At 35.4% G+C, this 11348-nt stretch overlaps 1 long non-coding RNA gene across 1 annotated transcript in view; it reads right to left on the reverse strand.

Annotated features, from left to right (window-relative positions):
• Positions 1–834: 834 nt before the first annotated feature.
• Positions 835–11348, reverse strand: part of LOC117179119 — a 23498-nt gene continuing 12984 nt past the window's right edge. The window contains exons 2-3 of the long non-coding RNA XR_004467863.1: positions 5093–5137; positions 835–1074 (exon numbers count right to left, since the gene is read on the reverse strand). This is a non-coding gene — a long non-coding RNA (uncharacterized LOC117179119). The remainder of the gene's footprint in view (positions 1075–5092; positions 5138–11348) is intronic.

Below are 11348 nucleotides of genomic sequence, written 5' to 3' on the forward strand. Positions count from 1 at the left end.
CATTATTTTAGCTTGAAATATAAGGGCGGCACTTAACGCATCTCATCATGATAGGTTAATTTTACATTAAACTATGTGACGTCAGCAATTCTATTGGCCAGAAGGACAATTCCTACCCTTTTTTGGTAAAAATCGAGGTTATAAATATATGGAAGAACATAGAAAAAGCTCATATAGTGAAGTGAAAATAGAAACCTTTTAATTAAAATTGTTTTAATTAAATAAAACTTTAAAAATGTCAAACCTGAACGAAATTTTATTTGTGTGAACAAACTATTCTCGGCGACGGAATAGGACATTCAATCTTCATTAAAGAATCTTTAATATTTAAATTGAAGTTAAATAAAAACTATTTCTTTGTTCTATAAATTATTGTGTTGTGTCTGTTATTTGAACCTCGACCAGTTCGCGCGGTTAGTGATTTTTATCACTCAACGTCCGCAACGAATCCAGGATAAAACAGATCGAAACCTACAATTCTTCAAATCGACAGCAGCGCTGGAGACGTAACAAATTGGTGACAGCTTGTGTGGGATTGCACCTCCGGACCGTGGGAACTGGGTCACCAATTCAGTATACCAAGCTCAAAGACGTTCGCCTGACCAAGCATGGGACTTTTCTACTGGTTTTGATCCAACTAAGCTTCTCAATCACTATGGACGGCCTTCAGGCGTGGAGAAAGTTCATGGACCCTAAAGGATGTAAACGTGTTTACCTGGAACCACCAACAGGTCGCAAGAATATACCCCAAGGAATGCAAAAATTAGATGATTTACTTAAAAAATTACAGCAAGAAAAGCGAACCATAATTCTCGGGAACAGAGTTGTTTCTACTTCGCAGAATAAAAATGAATTTAATTTTTTTTTTTTTGATGTAATGTGACAAATATAAAAATGTCTGATCCAAGTTCACTTCTGATGAGACTGGTTGAAGTTCTTTCTGATCCGGATTCCCCACCATTCCAAATTTACCGCATCTACGACGACGGAGAAGGATGTATCTGCATTGAAGTATATCTCGGTGAAAGATATTATAAATTCTGTATCTCACCTAGCCACATACCTACTGGTTTCCTGAAATTGGAATATTTCAAAATTAATTAAAAAACAGGGGAATTAAAAATTTTTTTAAATGGAAAAATCAGAGTAATTTTTCTATTGAAAAAAGGTCTTTTCTATTTTAATTGAACTCGTCCAGTGAATCCAGGGGTGGATCGAGTAGCTCTTGGCCCACTGGTACGTGTGAGTGTTAGAGTGAAAAGTTTCTTCACTAAAGCCGCGATTCTCTATCAGGGTTTTGGGGTGGTTTTTCTCCCGATAGCAGAGGGTGTTGTAAAATTGCACCAGAATTATTTATGTTTGAAAGAGAACACCAGATATTCCTCTAACAATCATTGACTTGGGGATTTTCATTTATTTGAAAAATCCTAAGTTTTGATCATCGTTCCTGATGACGGACCCGTTAAGGGTTACCGCAGCGTTGGATGGCCTGTGAAAGGTTACGCATCAGGGGATTTCTAGAGTTGCAGAACTTCGACGAATTTTTTAGAGGTCTACTAGATCTTCAAATGGAACTTCAGCTCGAACTTCCAGATCATCTCAAAGGAGTGGAAATTTAATATAAAAAAACTGTGGAGTGATTATTTTTCTCGCTCTTATTGTATGTAGTCAGAATTTGAATATTGTGAAAATTTATCAATTTTTTTTTATTAAGACGAGAAAAAGTGTTAATATAAAGTGCGAAATTGGAATATAACCTCAAGTCAGTCCTCGCCTGGTAAAGTTGAAAATGTCTAAATTGCGAGCGAAAAAAGGGCTCGGGAGGAATCTAGTTGTCACTATGGTCACCGGAATAATCATACTTTTAAGGATTGTCGACTCCATAAAAAACATTCCTTGGAGTGTGAACAATTACGACAAAAATTTCAGGGTCAAAAGTCAAATCATGATTTATTTCAGAAAAGACCGGAATCTGTTGACACAGATTCAAATAAAAGAGTCATTCTCAAACTCAGGGAATTAGGGGAGGATGGACTAGCCCCTACAGTAGAATTGAAAAATGTAGCTTTTCTTTACGAGAAATGTATTTTTATGATCGATACTGGAGCCAGTGTCAGTTTGATTAAAGAAAATAGATTAAAGCCTTTTTTCAAGATAAATCGGAAACGAATTTTCAATTTGATAGGAATTGGCTCAGACATGATACCTACTCTTTGAGAAGTTAGATTAATGATAAAAGGACTTGAAACCGCTTTTCAGATAATTCTAAGAATTTCCCTATACTTCAGGATGGAATTATAGGAATAACATTTTTAAACAACATAGAGTAGTTATAAATTTTTCAAATGATCAACTTTTTATAGGATATGTTAGGAAAATTCCATGTGGACCTGGCATTTTTGCTGGAGAGGCTTTAGTTCTTAATAAAAATGGAGAAGAGAACCTTTTTATTATAAATTCTACCCGAAAAAGGTCAGTTTAACTATTCCCCCTTTGACACTTGAGGAATATGATGTAGCAGCACCTTTAAATCGTTCGAATGGAAATTAATTTTCCACCGATAGACAGGAAAACTTATCCTCCCGATTTGCGAAAATGTTGAAAGTTATGAATATGTCAGACTTGAATAATGAAGAACAGGGAAGTGTTCTTCCAATTCTTTCAGAGTACTCCCCTCAGTTTTTCCTAGAAGGTGACCAATTAGGCGCTACGAATATTTTATCTCATAGAATAATTACTACCGACGAAACTCCAGTCAATACTAAACAATATCGTTATCCTCCTATTCACAAGGACGAAATACAGGAACAAACTAATAAATTTTTAAATTCAGGAATAATAAAATACTCAGTTTCTCCCTACAATTCTCCTTTGTGGGTTGTATCCAAGAAATCAGATTCTGAAGGAAATAAAAGGTGGAGGATGGTTATAAATTATCGTTCCTTAAACGAGAAAACAGTTGGTGATGCTTACCCGCTTCCCAACATAACTGATATTTTGGTTCAACTTGGTGGAGCAAAGTATTTCTCTGTCCTAGATTTAGCATCAGGGTTCCATCAAATTCGATTAGATCCTGAATCTCAGCAAAAAACTGCCTTTTCAATGCCACATGGGCATTTAGAGTTCACTCGAATGCCATTTGGTTTAAAGAACGCACCAGCGACTTTCCAAAGGGTAATGGACTGTGTACTCACAGGTCTCCAGGGTGTTGAATTACACGTCTGTATGGATGATATTGTGATTTATGCTTCTTCATTGGAAGAACATTCTAGGAAATTGAGAGCTCTGCTTGCTCGATTAAAATCTGCTAGATTGACTCTCCAGCCTGAGAAGTGTCATTTTCTTAAGCGTGAAATTGCTTATTTGGGACACGTGATTTCTCAGGATAGCTAAACCTCTGACTTTACTTCTCAAGGACAATGTTCAATTTATTTGGACTCCAACCCAACAGGAGGCTTTTGAAATTCTTAGAGATAAGATATGTACTGAACCTATATTGCAGTACCCAGATTGTAAGAAACGATTTGTTTTGACCACAGATGCGTCGAATTACTCACTCGGTGGAGTTTAAAGTCAGAGTCCTATAGGAGAAGACTTACCTATCGCTTTCGCATCTCACACCCTTCAAAGTCTTTTACGGATTGAAGATATCCGAAAAGAAATTTCGTAGCCCAGTGAAACTATCGCTTTTAATTGTAATGGGCGATTTTTTTAGTCTTGTTGTGAATAAGAAGAGGGAAGAAGTAATAGTTATAAAAGTACTTTCAGAAGCGGTAATTGCTTTAAAGAAATCTATGGAAGCTTTACAGATAACTTCAGTAAGAATTTCAAGTAAAGGAAATGATTTAGGTGAACTTTCTTGGCTCTCGGTAGAACTAGTAATATGAGGGATCATATAGTAAGAGAATTTCATGAATCAGTAGTAGGAGGTCATAAGGGAATCTCAAAGACCTATTGGAGAGTAAGAGATATCTATTACTGGGAAAACATGAAGGCTGACGTTCAAAGAATAGTAGGTTCTTGTACTAACTGTCAAAGAAATAAATTGGAACGAATTAGGACTAGACAACCCATGATTATCACTGATACTCCAAGGGTACCTTTTGACAAAATTCAAATTGATTTAGTTGGACCCCTTCCAGTATCTTTGAAAGGAAATATTTATATTTTGACTATTCAGTGTAATTTTACAAAATATTCTGATGCGATTCCTTTGAGGAATATTGATTCAGCGACTATAGCTTTAGCTTTAGCTGAGGAATTTACTTCAGGATACGGTTGCCCTCGTACGATTCACACTGACCAAGGACCAAATTTGATCAGTCAGTGCATTCAAACATTTTGCAAAATTTTTCGCATAAAAAAATTCAATCAACTGCGTATCACCCACAAAGTTTAGGTTCATTAGAAAGTAGTCATCAAACATTGATTGAATACTTAAGACAATTCGATATTTTCACCAATTGGGACGATTGGCTTAGATTTGCTGTGTTTTCTTATAACACTAGCATACATGAAGCTACAGGTTTTGCTCCTTATACGTTAATATTCGGAAGAGAAGCTAATATTCCAAATAGTTTCACTCTTTCAGAATCAGATAAGACTTATCTCGGATATTGAAAGGGACTCTTTCAGAAATTGGATAATGTTCAATCAATAGCTTGGGAACGAATTCAATTAGCTAAGGAAAAATCTAAACGATATTACGATCAAAGATCTAATCCTAAATACTTCAAGGAGGGAGAACAAGTCTACTTGAGAGTAAACAAGAGGAAAAATATATTCGACCCCTACTTCCATGGTCCCTATGTCCTAGAAAAATTGTTAGGCGAAAGAAATGCCTTAATTTAAATGGGGCCCAATAAAACAAAAATAGTTCACACTGATAAATTAAAATTGTGTGCTCGTCCATTAAGCACCAATAATGATGCACATAATCTAGAAGTGACAGAAACTTCGACAGAAATCCCTAATATTTCAAACTCAGAATTGTTGAAACTAATCTAAAACTCGAACTAAAGAAAATTGATTAAAATCAAATCAAACAACGAAATTCATTTTCAGAAAGGAAACCCATGTCCATTATATCTACCTTTTTTCTTTTAATTGATGGAAATATTTCAGCTTGGTTGAAAATCTGGAACAAACGAAAAATATATTTTAAGCAAAGCAATAATTCTTAGAATTTATATATACTTGATTGAATAAATTAATTATTAATGGAAATTTCTTATCTGATCATTTAATTGAACGATCAGAGTATTTGTAAAATAAAGAAAGGGAAAGACAACTTCAAAATCAAATTTTAGCAAATAAATCAAAAAAATTTTAATTAATAATTTTAAAGCGAAACTTACATAAGATATTCAATATCTTGATTTATACTAAATCTTAGACTAACACCCAGGGAATTGCGGGAATACTCTCATATCTTTGGAATTAATTTTCAACAAAATTAGTTTTTTTTCATTGAATTATAAAACTTCATCGCCTTTACATAAGGAAGGCTATATCTCATGAATATTTAAGAAAAACAATTTTACCCTTATTTTTAACAAGTATAATTTGAAGTGTACTATATCAAATATGATTAAATTTTAAAATACTGATATATGAATATTATTTGAATAAAAAATATTTTAAATAATTAAAGCTGAAGATATACTAAAATTAGAGAACTTATCAAATTAAATGTTAGTATTTGAGAGATTTTGAGTGAATTTTCTTTTTTTATATATAAAATATCAGGTTTACATAAATATTTGTATTTTCTAGTATACATTTTTATTACTTATTTGTTTGCTTTAAAATTTATGCGACAAGTTTTTTTTGCTCGCATTCCTTTTACGGAAATTCAAATCTTCGCGCTTAAAAATAGACATAACCCCATAAAAATTGATAATTGGAGATCTGTGAAAAATATCGATTGATTAAAATAAATCTTTTTGAAGAAACAGAGAAAACTAAAGTTTTCAAAGGATAAATTACTATAGTATAAAAATATAATTGATGTGAATTTTTGTTGTTGTATTGTCTATTTTTTGTTTTGTTTTATATTTCATATAAAAATGACTTAGATAGGGAGGGGATTTAGATCAAAAACAATAACACGTGTGTCAGATTTTTTTTGTTTTAATCTTGATATTGAATTAATTATTAAGATAGAATTATTTGACACCCAAAAGAGTGTTTTGTCTGAAATTTTGAATATAGAATTAATCCAATAATTTTGTTCGCTATCAAGGGACTTTAGAAAATAAAGATAAGGAAAAGAGATATTGTGTTGAGTTATTAAGTTTGGCAGTGCATTCGCTTACGGAAAAAAGATAAGCGAAGGGTTTTTTGTAAGGGCTAGTCGATTCATAACCCTTGCATAGATGACATGAGGAGTGAAATTCGGGAAAGTGAATTTAAAGGTGAAAGAATTTAAAGGCGCTATAGAGGGATATTGTCAATCTTCTTCTATTTTTTAAAGTGAAATTCAATTTAGTGAAAATTAAAAACATAAAATAAATTAGAAGGAAATTATTTCAAATTTTCTTTTTTTTTACGAAAAAATTGAAATTGAAATGGACAACAAGGACGAAACCGACTCCGAGGGAGAATACCTTTTAAAGGATAGCAACAATACGGCTAAGATTTATCATTTACCAGTAGGGGTATCTTTCCTTTTATTTTTCAGTTTCATTCCAGTCCGATTGGGAAAGACTCCAGGAAAAACATTCTCCAATTAAGCATCTTTCAGCTATGCTATGGACTGCAAAAGTAAATGGCCTCTGGCTATGGAGGTGCCAGTGTTTCCATTTGAAAGGTAGACTTCCCGTAGGGCCCTTTGAGGAAGAGTCCCTTCGAAATGCGAAATGTCAGTACATGTTGGGCATGCATGTCGGCTGTGGCCAGTGCTAATTGGAATGTAACAAACATGAATCACAACCAAGTAATTCAAATTCGAATCAATAAAATTGAGGATTCAGGTGGTTTAGGACCGTGCTCTACGCGAGAAATTATCGGGACACTGAGCCATCTTACTCGCTCTTCTTCGTGAATATCTTTTTTGGATCTTTTTCGGAATCAATAGTTATTCCTATTGAAATTCATGAAGAGGAAGACGAGGAGGAATTGTGGCAGGGCGTTGGTGGACTGTTTAATTATGAAGAGCCTGGAGATTCTGGGTTCGCGGGGGGCATGTCTGATGCAGAATAATATCTTGTTTTAAATATAAATAAAAGACCCGAAATTCTGGCAAAGAACAATTACACAGGCGACAATTTTTAAAGCCAGAGAACAGACCTAACATTTTCGAAGGATTTTGTTGCACTGAATCCGAATCCGAGCTCAAAATTTCTGCTGTACGTCAGGTTTTCAAGATATCCTAACTTAAATGTGCAAAAAATGCATTTTTTAGCTGTCTTTGAGGTTACGTAACCGAACAAGAAAAATGTCTACCACAAAATCTAATTTGGAATTTGAAAGTACTAATCTTCTCCTTTCAAACCTACTTTGATTTATTAGGTTACCTTTATATTTCACCAAAATATTGTAATTTGAAATTTTTTTTAGCGTTTGAACCCTATAACGCTGAGGTTTTCAGATTTATACAACGCATTCTGTATTGCTGACGGTACGATATTTTTTCTTCAAAATATTATCTCAGGAGTTTTCGAGGATGCCCTTTCGATTGCCAGTGTCAATTTTTTGTTAAAATCCCTAGAAGATCCAATATGGCGGACACAATTTAGGGCTTTAAAAAAGAACAAAGGATCCCGTACAAAATACCAACTAAAAAGCGTGCAGTCATTTGGAACCAAACTTCGCACATTGATAAAACAAAAGAAGACGGACTGCGCGGAATGCTACTGTGCACTCTGTGTGCATTCTAATGTTCAGATTCGCTGTATGTACGCGCCGTTCTACGGCGCAGACAGTCTTCGATCCCTAGCTGGCTCACTGAGCTGGCAACGCTTTTATGACGTGTTATGTGTAGGTGATGAAATTCGTTTTTCGCTACAAATCTTTCCGGGTTAGAAATCAGGTTTGAGTGGCGGGCTAACGGTTGGATGTGTAGGTAATAAAATTCTTTTTGTATTTGAAATCTGTTTAGTGGTTACATTTCGTGTCGATCGTGATTTTTGTATATAGTGAGTTTTAGAATTTCCACGTTACTGTTCATTATAAGAAAAAAAATGAGTTCAAGAACTCCTTCCGCTAAGAAAGTTAATACGTTTTGTCAAGTTTGTGGAAAGTATTTAGCGGAGAAATACCGTCGATCAATCAATGATTCGATAAAAACGTCATACTTCAACTGTTACGGGACTTCAATAAAAAATTTGGATAAACCGTGGGTACCAACCTCAATTTGTCATGCTTGTAGATTAAATTTGTCAAATTGGGAAGATGAAAGTAGCAAGACGCAGACTGTTATTCAACCACCTGTTTTATGTGAGCCCAACGATCATCATATTGATTGTTACTTTTGCTTATTCAAAAAAGGAGGTTTTTCTAAAAAGTATTTAGAGAAGATCGTTTACCCTGATGTAAAAAGTGTTACACCAGCCAAGATTGGTATTAGAAATCAATCTCAAAACAAAAGTGAGCGATCAACTCACGAATCAATGGATACTGACGATCCTAATGCAACTGAAGATTCTTCTTGGGAAGAATCAGATGATGAAAGTCCTAAATTTTTTGACCAAGACGGATTAGATGATTTTATACATGACCTTGATTCTCCAAAAGATAAAGCTGAGCTTTGCGTTACAAGACTCAAAGAGAGGAAACTATTTTTACCTGGCAATAGAGTAAGTGTTTACAGAAATAGAGAAGAAAAGTTTAACAAGTACTTTTCAATGGACAGTGGGATTGTGTATTGTAATGATATCGAAGGACTCATTAATTTATAAAAAATAAACTTATATGCGCCAGAGGATTGGCGTCTTTTCATAGATTCTTCTACAGAAAGTCTGAAAGAAGTACTATTACATAATGGAAATAACTACGCTGCAATTCCAGTAGGTCACTCAACTACACTGAAAGAATCTTATGATACTTTCCAATTACTCCTGATTAAAATAAAATACAATGTCCATAATTGGCTTATTTGTGATGACTTCAAAATGATAAATCTTATCATAGGTTTACAATCAGGAAACATTAAATTCCCTTGTTTTCTTTGCCTTTGAGACAGCCGCGCAAGGGATGAACATAAGATAACGGAGAAATGGCCAGACAGATTAGAGTAGAAAGTTGCTCAGTATATTGTTGTTTATGAAAGTCTTATTGCCCTAAACATTAAAGGAGAATGTTTCAATTATATCAGATCTACATTTCCGCATTTAAGTGATGCCAAACTTAAGGAAGGTATTTTTGTTGGGTCTGATATAATAAAACTTATCAAAGATGATGACTTTATCAAAACCATGACATCTATTGGAAAGGATGCATGGTTGAGTTTCAAAGATGCTGTACAGAAATTTCTAAGGAACAATCAAGATCCAAAGTTTAGAACTATTGTATCTAGTATGTTAAAGAATTTTAAAAGATTAGGTGGTTTGATGAGTATGAAATTACATTTTCTCAAATCTCATTTGGATTATTTCCCAGAAAATGTTGGAGTCTTTGCAAAGAAATCATAATAAACCTACTAGTCATAAACGAAAGTCTCTTCAACGATCGTTTGACATGAAGCGCGAACGTTTCCATAAGAAAACAAGCAATTAGTTTTACCTTCATTGGACATACAATCGTAAGTCTTGCCTTAACTGGCTGGACGATTCAAAGTTATGTATTGACTGACTGGGTGATTCAAAGTCTTGCCTTGACTGGCTGGGCGATACAATGTCTTGCCTTTATTGGCTGAGCAATCTAAAGTCTTTCCTTGATTGGTTGGGCAATCTAAAGTCTTGCTTCAATTGACTGGAAAATATTAAGTACTTCCTTGCGTAGCTGGACAATCCCAAGTCTTGCCTTAACTGAATGGGCAATCGTAAGTCTTGCCTTGCCTGTCTGGACGATTCAAAGTCTTGTCTTAAATGGCTGGACGATAAAAAGTCTTGCCTTTTTTGGCTGATTAATCTAAAGGCTTGCCATAATTGGCTAAGCAATCTAAAGTCTTGCCTTAATTGGCTGGAAGATATTAAGTACTTTCTTGCTTAGCTAGACAATCCCAAGTCCGGCCTTAAGTGGCTGGAAAATATTGAGTCTTGCCTTAGTAAGCTGGAAAATCCTAAGTAAATTTAGAATATTAAATGAATCATAATAGTACATTTTTTTTAAGCCCTAACTGTTTTCCATATTCGCTCTTCTAGGAGTTATAACAAAAAACTGAGCCAATCGAAAAGGAACCCCCGAAAACCCCTCAGATAACATTTTCAAGGGACACTTTATTCTTTTTTAAAGCCCTGAATTGTGGCCGCCATATTGGATCTTCTAGGGGTTATAACAAATAACTAACACTGGCAATAGAAAGGGCACCCTCGAAAACCGCTGAGATAATATTTTGAAGAAAAAATATCGTACCGTCAGCAATAGAAAAGTCGTTGCATAAATCTGAATCTAAATCGGATTCAGCGCATCAAAATTCTTCGAAAACTTTTAGTCTGCTTTCTGGCTTTTGACTTTTATCAAATTTTTTCGGCCTGTGTGATCAAGCATCCTGAAACGTGAGAGACAAGCGCCCTCAGGATAATCACGCATCTCCAAATGTGGGAGGCAAGGAGACTCACGATAAGCAAGCACCTCGAAACATGAGAGGCAAGGAGACTCACGATAAGCAAGCACCCCAAAACATGAGAGGCAAGGGGCCGCACGATAAACAAGCACCTCCAAATGTGGGAGGCAAGGAGACCCACGATAATCAAGCACCCCGAAACATGAGAGGTACGGGGCATCACGATAATGAAGCACCCCGAAACGTAAGAGGCAAGGGGTCTCATGATAATCAAGCACCTCCAAATGCGATAGACAAGGACACCCACGATAATCAAGCACCGCAAAACGTGTGAGGCAAGTGGCCTTACGATAATCAAGCATCCCGAAACATGAGAGGCTAGGGGCCTCATGATATCAAACACCCCGTAACGTAAGAAGCAAGGGTCCTCACAAAAATGAAGCAGCTCGAAACATGGGAGGCAAGGAGACTCACGATAAGCAAACACCCCGAAACATGAGAGGTTAGGGGCCTCACGATAATCAAGCACTTCGAAACGTGAGCGTCAAGGTTTTTCGCGAATATCAAGCACCTCGAAATATGGAAGCAAAGGGGATGTACGATAATCAAGCACCTCGAAACGTGGGAGGCGAGGAAACTCACAATAATCAAACATTCTGAAACATGAGAGGCAAGGAGACTC

The sequence above is a fragment of the Belonocnema kinseyi genome, chromosome 8 (assembly GCF_010883055.1).
Source record: "Belonocnema kinseyi isolate 2016_QV_RU_SX_M_011 chromosome 8, B_treatae_v1, whole genome shotgun sequence".
Classification (NCBI taxonomy): Eukaryota; Metazoa; Arthropoda; class Insecta; order Hymenoptera; family Cynipidae; genus Belonocnema; species Belonocnema kinseyi.